This window comes from Manduca sexta, chromosome 27 (assembly GCF_014839805.1).
Source record: "Manduca sexta isolate Smith_Timp_Sample1 chromosome 27, JHU_Msex_v1.0, whole genome shotgun sequence".
Classification (NCBI taxonomy): domain Eukaryota; kingdom Metazoa; phylum Arthropoda; class Insecta; order Lepidoptera; family Sphingidae; genus Manduca; species Manduca sexta.
In genome coordinates, this window is record NC_051141.1 from 9,204,609 (window position 1) to 9,221,752 (window position 17,144).

A 17,144-nucleotide genomic window follows, 5' to 3' on the forward strand; every position below is an offset into this window, starting at 1 on the left:
AGTGCCAATATTAACTAACTATATTACCCTGGCAATCGTTTTGGCCTCTGTTACAGTTCTGTTAAATGCGAGCAAACAAGATTATATCAAGATATTTAAGAAGTAAAAACCAAGTGTGTTTTTTGTAATTATGAATTGCCTTGAATCTCAAAGCAGAAGTACAATTATAGTAGGTAAAACGCCGAATGATAATTGTCTTTTAAAAAGTGCATTTGGCTTCTATTTTTAAAAATTGAACGGTTGTCGCAATGCATAAGGGCTACATAAATAATATTGTACGTTCATTATGCACACTCCGCTCAGCTGAGTATGTGCCACGCAAATTCATACGTGGACAATATATTCTCGGCTGGATTACACTTTATTATTATAAAAACGATAATGACAAAAGCAGTCAGTTATGATGAATGTAGTTTGCAAGATTACTTATAAACATCTGAATGACAATGAAATCGCGACTCATGTGTCTTCTACATCTAATAAATTGTTTTTGTTTTTATACATCGTTATACAAATCACCACTATTGTCTGGTAGTGGTAATTTCCGTAATATTCTTTTCGCCGTAAATATTCAGATCATGTTCGGAAACAATTTTAATTAACAAATTGGAATAAAAGTACGATTTCAGATGTCGGCTCGACAAAAGATAACGCGTTCGTTAAAATATTTTTAGAATAGCGCCCCGACGCAACTGACATCCATTTGTTCTAAAAGTCAACATTTTCATAGGAACGTGAAAAAAATGTTATCCAGTATTTGAAACAGTGAGCTAACGAGCTAAGTAGAGCAAAAGGAACCGCTTGCACGCAATGCTGTTGTCTGTTCCCTTATGTTCTGAAATGTTCGTACATGAAATGTTTTAATTGAATTTATATTTGTACTGTGATGTTCATTACTTGTTAGATGTAGCGGTACGTTCCTACTTATATGAAATCGGTAAGTTTCTAGATCTATACGTACTCATACCTTCGTACTAGAAAGTACCATCAGGGTCCCACTTACACAAGGAGCTGTTATCAACCTGTTACGACATCACTCGTCTAATCAAAGCTTATACAATGCTTGTCTGGACCATTTAAACACTAAACGTCATATAGTTTTAACATTCATTTTTTACACAATAGTATCTACCACGGCCGTCGAACAAGCCTATTCATACTTTTAATTGACTAGCGCAGCCCAACCACGTACTAATTGTCACATCTCTAGTGTGATGTTCATCTATGTCATTCTAAAATATTATGCCAATATTTGTTACGTATAAGTTGGCAATGGGAGTGGATACTGGATAATATGTCGTTACACACATTAATTTCATTCGGCGTCATTAACAAAGAACTGCATTTCTATTATTTAATTGTTAATGTGATAGTAGATGGTTTAGTAGTATTATTATTATTTACTGTAATTGGAGGGGAAAACGGTGTGAACGAAATTTTAAGTAAATAAAATATCATTTTGTATTAATAATAGCTGGAAATATTTGATATGTATGTATTATTTCCGCTATTTGTACATATTATAATTAATTCCAATTCTACGTTATTATCAACTATCAACCAACGTTAAGGCACCGGAAACACTGCAGATATAGACAACGAACATAAATATGCATTCACCAGTTCAAAACGTCGTTGGTGTGTGATCCATATAAATACCACAATCCTATGCCCGTGAAATACAAAGCTCAACTCTGTATCGCCTAAATACCTGAGGCAGTACACTATGGTGATATTCTATCCTTGTTCGGATAATGTAATATGTTAATTTGTAGACCATTCAAATAAAACTATTTTACTTATTTTATCGCAGTTTTTTATATTATAATTTTCTCCCGACTTTTCGAAGACTTTGCAGCCTTCGTGGTCATTTGACGTGAACCCGTAAAATTGTTTTTTTTTATTTTAATGTCTAACATTCGCGTAAACATAAGAAATCATTAACTTGTAGGAGCAACCGCGAAGACGTCTTAGGGTCGCGGGGTTGTTGTGTACTTTTAACACCAGAAATAAAAATGAATAAACCACGTTTAAAATCACAAAAAAATCGTAATTGCTTATATCTTTACAATGATTATTTTTTTATATGCACGGCGCTTACTAGGTATATAAGTGGTTTATTAATTTAATAACAGAGTTGGTTGTAAATGATTGAGAAAAATCGCAGGTGTTGTCAATACAAAAATGACCTTTCTACGTAAATGTATATTGCATCGATATATATGTATTACATACTAGATTTAGCGTTGCAAACATTAACTATGTTTAACTGAGTTGAACTGTCATCTATTCAAACTGATTTTAGTATGTCAATATGATGCTTGCGGTTGTGTACGGAGTGGCGCTCATAATATAAAAACGGGAGTCTAAGTGCAAACCTGGATGTGAATAACAACATCAAGTAATAAAGTAAATAATCATATAAGTAAAATTATTTGTAGTTCAAGTGAATGAATAAATTATAACAGTGACGTTTTGGTTGCCATTTTAGTTCCGATGTTCAACAAATATTAAATTATAAGGACGTTTGTGTCTATAGAATATACGTCAATGGTATTTTGCAACCTTTGTTACCAGGTTCATTGAGGTTACAATCAATAGATGACAAGACAATTTGACATCACTATAATAACTTATTTTTAAAAAACTAAATATGACCTACAACCTCCCTTGAGAGGTTTCGAGTACAATAATATATGTGTTGTTTTTCACATAATATACTAAATGATTGTATGGAAACGCAATTGAGTTTCAACTAACAACAGCCTAGACGTAGGTCTGTCGACTTTCGTGGGCGAGTTACTTGTATCCTTTAGAAATATTATAAATGATTTTGTTAATAGCAAACTAGACGTAGGACGATCGACTGCCGTGGGTGAGCTACTTGTATCCTCTAGTAAAATAACAAATATTTTTTTAGTCTAAAAATTGCACCTTACTCCTAATCATCATTTGAGTTCTACGCTAACCTCAATATACTGACAGTGTAAACAACTCTCGAAAAGCTAAACGAGAAAACATTTATATTCCCATTCGAACCAAACATCACTCGAAAATATTTCCTCGATTTTGAACGCAATAAATGCAAGCAAATATCAATAGAAATCATTGCATGATATTTCGTCTATAATTATAATAAAATTGTAACTGGCCGATGTCTGTACATTATAGATATCGAAGAAAAGCTCATTTCGGGATTTTTTATTAGAGCAGTATAAGCCAAAACAACAGTTTTTAAAAATAAATCTGTCTGTCATGTATGTTTCGCCGATTCATAGAGGTCTAATTTAAAATACAGGCTTTATTTAATCCCCGAAAAAAGAAGAGAGAAAGAAGTAAAGCACGCAGAAATAAGCAGAAAATATTTTTCACGTGGGGGGAGCCGCAAGCTAGTATATAAATAAATATAATACAGTACATAATTTGTAAATTAAGGATAATAATTATTAAACGGGGCGCTACATATCGCAAATTTATATTCTTAACACTACTCAAATGCCACAAAACTTTCTCTCGCAAGTTTAATTAATTAAAACTTTATGCAGTCAGCTTGTTTGCGAAATTTTATTCTCGCTGCACTATCCCGCATATTTTGAGAAAATAAGAGCGGGTAAATTTAAAAAAAGAACATATCGTTTCGTACCGAAAATATCTCTGAACCACAGTTATTTTCTCCGTGCAGTCGACTAAATAAACTCAGTTTATTCAAATACCTTTTAAAATGCTTAATTACTAAAATAATCTAATTGATACTTAGATTGTGAACAGTGGGAGCAATACGATTTAAATAAAACATTTATAGTAAAACTTTGACTTCAAAGTTAATACTTATTAATAAAGACCTAATATTTTGTGTTTGCAAAAATATCTTGTAAAAATATTCTTACAAAATACTGTGAAATTACACAAGCAACCAAGTCTTATAAAATGCCTTAACATCCCCCTCGAAGTTAGCGAGAGCTTAGTGCATTACTTGGTGTAAGCCGCGTACCAATAGCTATACAGTTTTGATAGCCGAACATACCAGAGAGCAAGCCGATATTGCAAAGTTAGTGTCTATAATTTTATCGACCACTGACTAACAATACATGACTGATCTAGAACGCAACTTCCTATAAGCAGACAGACTAGGGTTTAAGTTTGTAAGCATCTGTTTACAATCGAACATCAGGATTGTGGTGTCTACTACACAGTTTGGTTCAGATTATGAATATAACGAGAATGCTATTGGAGAAAATCTGATTTATAGGTTTGAGACAAAATGTGATTATTTAATTAAAGTATTTTACAATGTTAAAACTAATTTATCATGCGAGTCATTCGGCTAAACCTCATTTTAGGATATTTTAGGATAGAAGTTGTATTGCAAATAAATTCTTACTGCCACAATAAAATCTTTACAATAGTTTTATCATTTTCACTTTATCTAATAGTCATATCCGTAAATCGCACATCATAGATGTAATGCTCGTAAAAGAACGGAGTACTCACGGGCCACGGCGTGCGACTATGAAAGATCAACAACCGTCCCTTTCACTCCTGCCCCCGCTGTCATACCACGTGAGTCCACTTTCACTCCGAGTGCATTTCTATTGAATGAAATCTTTGAATGGTCCACTATCTCAATATAGAGGTTGCTCTCGAAATAACTTTACATTTTAACATGTGAAGAGGCAAATTTGGATGAGCAGCGGACCACTGTTGCCTCTTAAGTGAATATTTCCGTAAGTCTGATTTGTATTAAGAAACAGAATATTTTAGTGAAAAAAGTTGTTTGCAAGTGCAAATCCCCTTTATCTAATAAAGGACGCAGCAGAATACAAAGCGTAGGATATTCACTTTTTCTTTTCCGTGTGTCGGTTTAAACGACGTATTGTTTTATTATTCAGCTTTCTAATATTACATTTGAATGAATTGTGCTTTCAGCTTTTAACTCGGAGTGTAAATAATACGATTATGGAAATATTTCACAATGCTATATCACAGAGCCGACTTAATGCGTTAACAAATTGACAGAAAAGTTATTTTATTAACTATTTTTTATTATTAAAGGCGGACGCACTTTTATCGCTACGAAGCTATTTTATTTCCTTCCGGATCCTTTTTTTAATTAAACACTTTCAAATGTAGAAGGGCTGGGTACACCCTGTAAATTGTAGGCTAGCTACATTAGTACCTGTATTTGTGTATATTATTTTGTTATTTGCACAATTTGGTTGTACGCCACTTATAACATTTTTTTATATCTGTTAATTATTCAAAGTACATGTTTTCAGGTATTATAATTCATATTTTTTTCTGGTCAACCAGTTAAATATTTAAAAAACAAAGCATACATAATATGTCCTGATAAAATCTCTTAAAACAGTGAAATTTAACTCCCACCGAACCGTTTTGAACACCTTTAGTTGAGCAAACTGCATTACCTGCCGCATGCCGCGAGCTGCAAAATACTTAACGTTGTTGGTTTGTTTCTGTTAAATCTCTAAACTCACTTTATGGCATCAGGGACTACGTCAAACCTTCACTATTCAAGTACTATGGTGTGACCATACGTCGACTGCATACATGTGTGTAGTTGGTAGCGCTCCTAAACTTGTTTCGTGGCAAAATGATAAAATTTTTAACGAACTTTAATTTTAAACTATGTGACAGATAATTTTTTATAGATGCCTACAAACCCCAAAAACGAAATTGTTATATCAATACTATTAAATAATAAATTGTCACGTTTGTTAACAAATATTCCAAAAAATATACTAGAATTATTTCAACAATATATTATAACATAAGGTAACGGAACCACTGATGGCCCGCTCACTTATCAAATCTTAATAAAATCGTTTCAAGATAAAATATAATGACAACCCTTTAATTAAATTGTAACATGTCACTACATATTATAAAATTTATTTCAACTAGCAGAACTAAATATAACCCCATGCTTTGGATAACACCTGGGCTCATGTGGTGCATGATGCGCCGAGATAAACTTCATAAACGGGCAAAAGAGATCTAAAAAGAATATGTACTCCAAAACTTCTTCGTAGATCTTCCAGATAAGCCAAATACGGAATACGAAATGAAGGAATTAATAAATAATAAGACGACTTGCACTTGCTGAATTGTTATGTTAATGTGTTAAAATTCTAGCATTTATGATGGTTTTATAATTAATAAAAAGCTAAGATATAGTACACAGATTGAGAGTAATGTGTGATATAATATTACATATTATAGCGTGAACGCTCGCCTAATAATTTCCAAACATACAATACCAAAAATATAACTGAACATTATGTTCTAAATATATGTGTCAATAAAGTTAAATCCGAATATTTGAGCCACAAGCAGCCAATTGTCCACTCGCGACTGATTAATGAGACTAGATGACCAGATGGCTCTGCCTCTTCCAGCTCCGGCGCTATTTCCGCAATTGAATAACCACAATTGCATGGAACAAATCTAAAATTGCATTGTTTCAACTTTTTCAAACCTTGTTCGAGAGTTTTAATTAATAAAACCGCTTCACTCGAGCGGCGTGCGTTTGACGGCCGAAGTCGCGAGCTAACCAAACTGGCCGAGCAAACACCGCACTGTTCCAAACGTGACGTTGGTTTAACCAGTTTTTGGGCACAATTTGGCAATCAAAAATAACTGCAGCGATTCGTTTGACACCACTTATGTATTGCATATGCTGCGTAGGATATGTTGTCAGGCCCTTAAATGGCTTTTAGCATTTTCGCACCATAAATTGAGAGTGACATGCTTTTAGATGAACTTCACAAGTCTAAAAAAAATTAAAATTTGAATGTTGCTAACTGATATTTTTTTTAAGGCTGAACAGTATTTGTACATTTGACCATACCCATTCTGCTATTTTCGACGTCAGATTTGTAGTTGACGCGCCGATTGTTTCAGACTCGCGCTAAAATATATTTCAGACGGCCCTTAATTGACATCGTAGATATTCAGATATTTAAAGTTGTGCCTCAATTGTTTATTTGATACAAAGGCAAAGCTTTCAGCATTTCTCGTCCAAAAATACATCGTATAATATTTTGTTACTGTTCATTCCTTCAAGGAATATTTTAAATCTTAATAAGTAATTAAGATTTTGATAAAATATCTTTTTATATCTGTTTGAAGGATCTCCAAATAATGCAAATGTTTAAACGCGCCTTATGCTTCCGCCGTTCGCACTTTAGACACCAATTGGAAATGTAAATTCGCGGCGCACCAATTAAGCGCGCATACCGGATGCGTGTTTGCCTGATATTTTATTACACACAACAACAATATCACGCATTTATCCCCGAAGGAATATGCAGAGGCGCAAGCAAGGCACCCACTTTTCGCCAAGTGTGTTTCGTCCCATGATGTGATAGGGGGCGAGTCTATCGCCATATCGGGCACAAATTCCAGACTCCGGCTTGATACTGAGCAGAAAACAAATATCACTGTGCCCGACCCGAGATTCGAACCCAGGACCTCAGAGCGCTGTCGTACCGCGCAAGCAATACAACTACGCTACCAAGGCAGTCATATTTTATTCATTGAAAATTTTGTTGTTTTAATGTCATGTAACGTGTTATGTATGTTATTATACGCATAATTATTAATGTCGCACTATTTCCAAAATATTATTTCTTTATATACTGTAGCTGGCCGCACGCACAAAAAGATTTGTTGTGCTAAGATAATAGTGAGGTACAGCCGAAAATCAGTGCTGTCTATCAGCGTATACTGAGCTGGTATCCCTTCTACCACACGTAATGCAACAAATCCGTTGTATGCTTAAAATTGTTAACTGTGTGTGTGTGTGTGTTTTTTAATATTTTTTTGTTGTTATTATGTGTGTATAGAAAAATAAATGGTTTAAAATGGATGTTATACATATAATTCGTTTATGGCTCATTCCCGCTAAAACACAGTTATAGTGACTTTTACCTTTCGAAAGATATTCTTCCGATTCAAGTAGACTGTGACGTCATTATTATCGTGTGTACAATCGTCCATAAATATAGCTGGACAAATTCATAATATCAAACCACTTCTAGACATTAACTTCAATTGAAATATTATTTTATAATTATCTAAAATAAATTAATTCCATAAAAGTTTATTTTAGTTAATACAAAACAATTATTGATAAGAACACAAAAGATTAAAGGCTATTTTAAATTTGGGATTAGTTCATCTACTTTTATAGCTGACTGTACATAGATATAAAGCAATCTACATTTATCATTTTCAAAGGTTTTGAAGGGCTGCCAAGAACATTTTAACGGCAATTTAATAGAAACTAACTCATTTTCAAAATTGTAATTGTAGTAAATTGTAAAAATAACTTTAGTACAAACTGCATATTGCACTCCAATATTTCTTGTCGTCTCGAAAACTCCAATATCAAATAATTATTTTTTGAGCCCAAAGTAACCGTGATAAACATTATTAATGTTGATAAATATAATATAACTACGTATTGATATAAGTCAAAAAATATTTATAGTACATTGACGCATTTTCTCCCTGAAGACCGAGGCGCAAATTGTGCACCCACTTTTCGCCGTGTGTATTCCGTACAATGTTATAGGGGATGAGCTTGTCGTCATATCGGGCAGTAATTCCAGACTCCGGGCTCGGGATACCCAGTCTATAAACCTTATATCACTGCTCGACCCGAGGATTGAACCCGAGACCTCAGACTGCAATTGTACCGTAATACAACCACGCTAACAATGCAGACTACATTTGTAGTCATAGTAGATAAATAATATTTATTTACTAACTTATCCCAAATATGCATAGTTTATAGCACTTAATATGTTGTAATTCATGATACGGACGATGTAACTCTTACATCATTTAATAATTTCTATGGCAACCTTGCTCGATTTCCAAGACAAACCTCAACTTTAATGTTTCATTCCACATTTCATTTTCATAAACCGTTGCAAGTAATTTTCAAACAAATTTGAACTATTTAAATAACTTTTTTGCGGAATACCTATGCACTTCCAGTCTTTATTCATATTTTTGAAACTGCAGCGACGGTGGCCTAACTTTTAACTAGTTTTCCGCGCGTATTTTCCAATAACCAAGTATTAACCGATACTTAAATATTCCGTCATATAAACACGAAAAACACACTTCTTTAGCAAACTATGTCGTTATTTAATTTCTATTAAAGACATCAGTTGAGTGCAATTACCACTTGTAAGTCTGTATGAGAAAAGTTGCAACTGCTTTCATTATATAATTAAACCTTCTTTTGATCTTGTATATGTTGCCTTGGGCAAATAATACGCTGCTTTGAACAATACTCGATTGTAATTGCAAAATAAACCGCACAACTGTATCATTCAGTGATAATAAGGAGTTTTAAATCGTTGAACCGAGTGCGAGTCTGTTGAACATGTTATCAACTCATCCAGATGCAAATCTTGTAAATTCTTGCAATAGTTGCTTGTCGAACAAGCTGTCTACTGATTCTGTAATGTTATACATAATAGTTTAAAGCGTAGTTCGTCGTTACTTTAACTTGATGTTGAGCAAACGGGAACCTTGTTTGAGTTTGAAGTTCTGCTAAAGATTTTCCTCGCTTCTTAACTTTTGTAAACAAATAGTTTATGGACATCGAATTGCTCTTTCAATTCCCTTAACTGGACGAAATTATTTGAAGATACAAGTAACCACGTCTATCTTAAGAAACACAATAAATAGCTGCAACCCAAATTGTTATATATACGTATCTCTAGTTTAAAAAAAAACTACAATCCAACCGAGCTACACTTATTGGCACAAAGGATTTTGGTTATAAGAATACGAATAGATAACCCGACACGATAAAGCACGAATCTAGGAACACTGAGTAAGAGCGCACCGTAACATCGGACTGCACAAGTGAATCAATTCTAAGCTCGCTTTAAATTTGTCTTTTCTGTGTTCAAAGCGAAGACAAACTTGGAACGAGATCGATTACGTCTCGCAGTTGGATATTTTCTAGAAGTAGACTACCGTAAAGCAAAACGTCCTTGGTTGAAATGTGAAGTACCAGCTTATATCATCTTCGTAAAAACTTGCTATGAGAGGTTAAACTCGACAATGTTCAGCCACACTTTTATTAATATGCTGAAAAATATGGTGTTTGACGGGTCTTAAAATGTTTTTTTATGTGAAACCCCAATTTTATTTACTTAATTTCCACAATATATGACGTTTATAATAAGTCATTATAAAAATATCCTGACATTGAATTTATTTCATGTTATGTTTATTTTTGTTGGTTTTAGTGAACTTCATTTATTACTCCATAAATAAATTCTACATTTTATTGTGCATTCTATAATTTCTAAAAGCAAATATTTGCAATCGCATGAAGGGATTTTTGTTTACTTGTAATTAAAATTTTCTGAATGAAAGTCACGGGTTTCTATTTTGAGTAATCAATAACGTATTAAATATCGGAGGTGGCGACAATATTCAGTCCATAGTACGTAAGTAAGTATTGACTATATAGTCTTAGTACTACCTTAGTATATCTTGTACATTTTACATACATTTTATGTTACTATTTCTAAATATACATATAAATTATGAAAAATTTACTGGACTACATTTCCCACATTACGTTCAAAAGTATTTAAAGCGGCATAGTGGCAGCGACTGTGGGTCTTGTGTTTTACGTGATTTTGATCTTAACGTTTCAAGTCGTTCACAGTCCACCGGGCATTAGCTCCGAAACACTGACATGCTAACACTACTAATATTTTATACATCATTTTGTCGCTATTGATGGACATATTCCATTATTTTCCACGTTAAGTATGTTATTTTCCTCGCTTGATAAATAGAAAATTTTAAGTGGATCCTCAATTAAGCTGGACTTAATTGTCTCTCTTCGTAGACACCTTGTTCCTTGACATAAAAATACCCTATTGATTGTATTAATTGTCGCTCGCTTTGTCGACGTTAAACCGGTAATTCCTCTTCAGTCATTTTCATATAACGTGATCATAAATATTAGTATACACATAACAAATGCAACCTCTGAAAATAAATAAAAACATTATATTATTATTATATTACTATTAAATTCCCAAAAATATATTTACGCACGCACAGAAGTATTTTATTTGGAAAACAATTTGCGTAGAAGTTTATCAATAAGTCACACTGAACATTCCGGTTAGACGGTTAATAAAAATGGTCACGTTAGTGATATTAGTAATACGTGCTCCCTGCGCATAGCGACAATCTGTGAGAATGGACACAACAGGCGCCTGACAGATACGTTCTAATTCAATCCAACAGCACCAACAACAATAAGCCTCTAAAATAAATAAAACAAAAAATATAAAGTATATAAATATCGTAACGTAGTTTAACTATCGCTTCTATCAAACTTATGACACGAAACAATAATTCAATTGTGATTTAAAATTTAAAAAATAATAAAGGAAATTAAATATTATATGAACTGTACCAAATTATGCGTCCAAATTTTCTTATTAATCGTTAACGTAAAGCGGTTAAGAACTGCGTAGGTTGTGATGGTAAATGAGTAAGACATGAGTGTTCAGTGAAGAGACTAAGACGACTCGAGCGCTGTGAGTATGTGAGAGGTGAGGCTCTTGAGGGCGGCAGCGCGAGATGGCGGCAGTCGCCGGACTGTACGGGCTTGGAGACGAGCAGAGGGCGCGCCACCGCCGGGGCCAGGCCAACGCCGAGCGCTCCGAGTCCAGGGATGATAATACTGAGGCGTGAGTACACCTACATTCATGTATATATTTCGCATTCGTTATTATAATAAGGCCGTTTTGATTCGTACTATCATATTGAATCATTTATAATATTTGATAGTTCAATTATTTAAATGGACATTTTATTCCGAGAATATTAATTTGTCTTGTTAAATTAAAATTTACAACCGTTAATCATAATGGGCGTAATCAAATAAGCCGCACAGCAATGCCGAAGCCGCGCGGCGAATTTGAATACACTTTTACCTCCATTTATTATAATCAATACAGATGTAGGATCTGAAATGAAATAAACTCGACAAATCACTTCATCATTTGGCCAAATATAACCTAGTGATATTTCAAGACTTAGAGCCGATTCACCCCAATTTACCCTAAAATGGCACAGTACTAAATACAAGGCTCTCGTTTACGACTGACTATTTGCATGTATAGTACTGTGGTATGGGTAGCGGATAGTTACGCAACTGCCGTCAGGGCACTTTTGGCCTCATGCACCCCCGCCGCCAAGGTCAAGGAGAAGTGATAATGTCGCGGCAAACAATTATATTCATTCCCAGAAAGATTCCTTTCTCATTTATCTTCTAATTGGGAAACGACATTTTTGGACTATTTCAAATCGGTGAATATTTAGCACATAATAAAAATATTTTGACACAAACAGCAGCAATTTCTTTTGTTCTTATTAATTGATACTGAAAATTCGTTTCGCTTTGAACAACCATTCAAAATATTTTTTATTTATCTCTTGATACGTATTATTATAAAATATAAGTNGAGCACGTTTAATCTGCCTTGATCTGATTGGAATAAAAAAAAAATTATACCGGATTTGCTTCTTTGAAAAGCAAATCAAATTAATTTCATCAAATCCGCTTTAATCAGATTAAGTTATTAATCTGGAATATCAAAGTATTATTTTGCACGTATCATGACTATGATAATATATTTTCTATAAAAGCTACTCTCACTAGCGCAACTCATGTTTCAGAAACTTCTATTGGATTGATAGCGTTTCAATAGGTTTAAGGAAATATGATTTCATTAAAAAAGATCGAAGTTACATACTTTAATTTACAAAAACAATTTATTATATTCTTCAATTCATTTAATTCAATTTATAACTGGTGGTAAGTTTCTCATATGTGAGGGTCCGCCTAGATAGGTACCACGGCAATGTCTATTTCTACTGCCAAGCAGCAGTGTCACTGTTGTGTTGCGGTTTGAAGGACATTGTATGTAGTCAGTGTAACTACTGCACATAATAAGACTTAATATCTCATGTTCCAGAATAGTGAACGCAGTGGTATATCAAATAATACTTTTTAATAAGGTATTAAATGGTGTTTCTACTGTTAATGGGCAGTCGTATCGCTTACCATCTGGTGAACGATAAGCTCGGTAATCTCGTCATTCAAAGAAATAAAAAAAAATCGCCGCCCCGCCATTGTATCACAAGCGAAGTTGTTGAAATAAGTTTTCTAAGATTATATTTTCTATTGACTAGAATTACGAATCGGGAGAGCAAAATCGAAAATGCCAAGGTCAGTGTCGCAAACTGGCGAACTTACCTACCTATTTTCGGTTAAGATTGATTCCCTATAATGTCTAACGGTTTCTGGCGCGTTTGCGGTTATATGCGCGAGAAGGACGAACGACACGAATCTACGTCTTACCCGTGAAATGGGAACTAACACGTATTGTATGTAAATTTCTAATCCAAAATTTGACGTTATAGTCTTTAGTATAGATTCAAGATTAAGAAGTTATCAGTTTAGTAGAGTCTCGATGACCGCAGTCGTATGTATGACAATTAATATTAGATTCCCTTATCTTATTACAACCAGACCGGCATAATTTTGACAACCGGCGAGCAATGCAACATCACTACATATTTTTTCTAAACTGACGAACAGGTGCAATAACAACACCATGAGCATCGAAAACATTATAATATTTACGGTAATATGCTTTTAACAAAACCCCTTCATGATAAACGCTTCTCCTTAAGCTCAAAGCAATAACACCAGCATGATCAACCCCTGACTGACTTCGTTAAGAATTATATAATCCCATTTTCAAACCTCCATTGTTTTTGTGGTTTTAATGTTTGTTGTAATATAGGACGCCAGAAGTTAAAATATAACCTACGGCCCTGACCGAGGTTGTCTTCTCTTATATAAGAGATAAAATCCTAGTACGGCGCCATCTACCGGAATCAATTGTCTACACCATCTAGGAACATACACGAAAACATATAGATAATTTCATCAAATGCGGTCTAACGGTATAAGAGGAAATCAGTGACATATACACGTATAGCAGAATTATATAAATATTTTATTAATGTTTCCAAATAAAAACAGCTGTCTTCTAAATTCACATTCATTAAACGCGTGAAGTTAAACCTTAATTATTCTAAAATTTCCGCATTTCTATGCAAGTTTCCTATTTTTTCTTTTCGTAAGAACCTTCTACAAAGTATTAGGAAATTAAAAGATAATTGAAATCTGTTAAGAGTTTCCAAAATTATGCCGTAACCAAGGGAAATAGAGATTTATTTTTATAATATTTATATAAATTTAAAAAGCGAATTATTTCAATTATCGACTGTAATGCTATTTACTACATTCAAAACGAAAATAATTTTATGTAATAATAAACCAAAAACATAATGTCTGTAGACAATGGCTACGAGGCGATGTGTCTTCAACCTTCATACTATTCGTTATTGTACTATGAATACGTGCTCTTCTCTTTGACAGCATTAGGACTAAAATTTTAAACATTGCAACTTAAACAATATTATTATAATATTAGATACGTAATATCATAATATTATCAATACTCAATTAACACGTTAAATTTCTAAGTCCGTTACAGTTTTTTAATATTAGACCTTATTATTATAATCATTAATTTCCAACTTCGATATTCTCGATTGTAAAAACAAATTTTATCGTGTGCGTGTGTCATTTTTCGTTTAACAATACTGTACAGAATATATTAGATAGTTGTATAAGAGAATTGATTCTACAAATAATATACTACTACTGTGTAATTATTAACGTTTTATAAACAATAATTAAAAAGAGCTTTAAGAAACAAACAACTTCAAAACTATAATCTACGAACCATACTATTATTTTGTTGACTTTGATGATAAACGGTATTCAATATATTTTATTGTGTGCCGATGTTACTTTAGGAATAACTTTTTATTTAATTGCTCCTACTGCTTACTTATTTACTATTACTATATTTCATTGTAATAATTTTGTATAGGATATTTTAATACGGTGATCATTAAGAAAAAGTTTCTCTATAATTTAGATCAACAATTTATTGTGGATATTGAAATAAACCTATTTACGGATTTCATCGAGGTTATTTATATTATTATTTTCTCCTGCCATTTCGTAGAGTTTGCAACCTTCGTGGTAACGGGGCGAACTGATGATTTTACAGTTTTTTATATTTTTTTAACTGTTCATGGTCTTATCTACGCAGAATTAGCTCACAGTGTCTTGAAGTCTGGTAGCCAGTCTTTTCGGTTCCAATTTAATTAAATATAGATCTGGATCCCAGGCTTGTACAAGCTACCAACTATCTTTTCTATTGAAATTCGAATGTTTTTTAATTTCAATAGCCTCGCGAGTCACGAGTCATCCTAGGCAGAATCGGTGTATTTTGGAAAAGATTTGTATGTTATCTAGTCTCAAATAATGATTGAAGCCTTCGTCAGAGTATTCAATGACTGCTGGCTTTGTAGAGCGTCGGTTTCACGTCAGCTGAAATACCTTCTTTTACCTGGGTCCCTATATTTCTTTTTGTTTGACCCATATTGATTGAATCAGTAAATAGTTTTATTTTAATGTCTAACATAAGAATTCATTATAATATTGTGGATAATCTGCAAACTATATCAATCACGGCTTCGCACTATGACGTAGACTATATAGGTAATAATTTTATACCGCGTAAACTTGTTATGAATATTCTTTAAATATTTGAACGATGGAGTAAGTGATTACTATTATTTCAAATATGTAACAGGCTTTTTTGGCAGTAATTGAAATAAATAATATTTGAAATAAGCTAAGAGGAACTTTGTCGAATGGTGATGACAGAAAACATCTTTTTTTTATAAATTTTCTTTAAGGTAACTCCGTATAGAAATATTTGCAAAGTAATTACTTTTTTAAATGTATGGTAAACTATACGTCAAAAAACGTTTTAACAAAAAAATAAGTAGCTTTTAAAAACCAATTAAACCAAAAAAAAACATTAAGTTTACTAACGCCAAAATTAGTAACCATAAATAGTTAATATTTACTTAATTTATTTTTTGTTTCCTTTCAAATAAAACAGAAATCGAAATCTGTTAATAAGTTCTAAGATAACAATCATAAAAAAAGTAATAATTAAAAACCTTCTTCTTTTTTCGAAGACGTTTAAAAATGAAATAAATTTTTACCTTTTGTCAATATGATGTAAAAAACGTATATGGAGTCCATTTTCCGTGGCTCAGCGGCTGCCACCAGGTACGTTCCCTGCACGCTCAGCTCCAACATTCATTTCCACAATTTCCATATAACCTAACCTACTTATTTTCATTTCAATAAAGACCAGAGTAGGTTTTGAAGGTTGCCAATATGGCATATCTCCATAATTACGGAATTCGGTTTGACAGCGGAAAAAGGTTTGTATTTTAGCAATTAGGTATCATAAAGAAATTTCTTTATGACTTAGTGACCATTAATTGCTGCTGAACATAAAAATTAAATTACATCTATATAATTGACAACATTTCATTTTTTCAACATACCCAAATGGTTATATTTTATGTAACTAGATCTAAAAAAAATTAAACCCATATTTTTTCTTTTTTCATAACTCAGATATTTTCATTCATGTTTTTCACTTTGAATTTTGTTTTAATCTAAAACGACATAAGCACCAAATGACGTCATATATACGACTCAAGACTCAATGACCTTTGCTTTGCAGCAAAAGAGAAGTGAAATGACAGTTTTTTCTGAGTTTTGTTTCTCTCTCTCTCTTTGAAAGTGACAGTAGTGACGTACCAGTTATAATAACCTGTTTCATGTATAAAATATTGGTATCGCTTAAATATTTTATGAGAGAAAAAATCTTTTCGAGACTCCTCGCAACACACCGAAAAACCGTCTGAAATTAGCCAAACGCACTCTAATACATATTAGTTCCAAAATCAGAAAAATTTGCAAACATCGTAAATATTAGCTTCTCATCAAAGTTCTCCATGACTAATTTGCTACACGCCGAGTAAAGGGCAATAACTTTAAAGAAAATCGTTTTTGTAGGTCAAGGGAATAAAAACACCGGCAATTAAAATTG

General features: G+C 33.0%; 1 protein-coding gene across 8 annotated transcripts in view; it reads left to right on the top strand.

The window, feature by feature from the left end:
- Positions 1 to 17,144, top strand: part of LOC115449428 (potassium voltage-gated channel protein Shaker) — a 329,332-nt gene that overhangs the window by 244,365 nt on the left and 67,823 nt on the right. The window contains exon 2 of one of the 8 annotated variants that reach the window (XR_005113201.1): positions 11,317 to 11,765. The exons of the other annotated variants lie outside the window; for them this stretch is intronic. The gene's annotated coding sequence lies outside the window, so the exon portion shown is untranslated. The remainder of the gene's footprint in view (positions 1 to 11,316; positions 11,766 to 17,144) is intronic. 8 annotated transcript variants of the gene reach the window in all.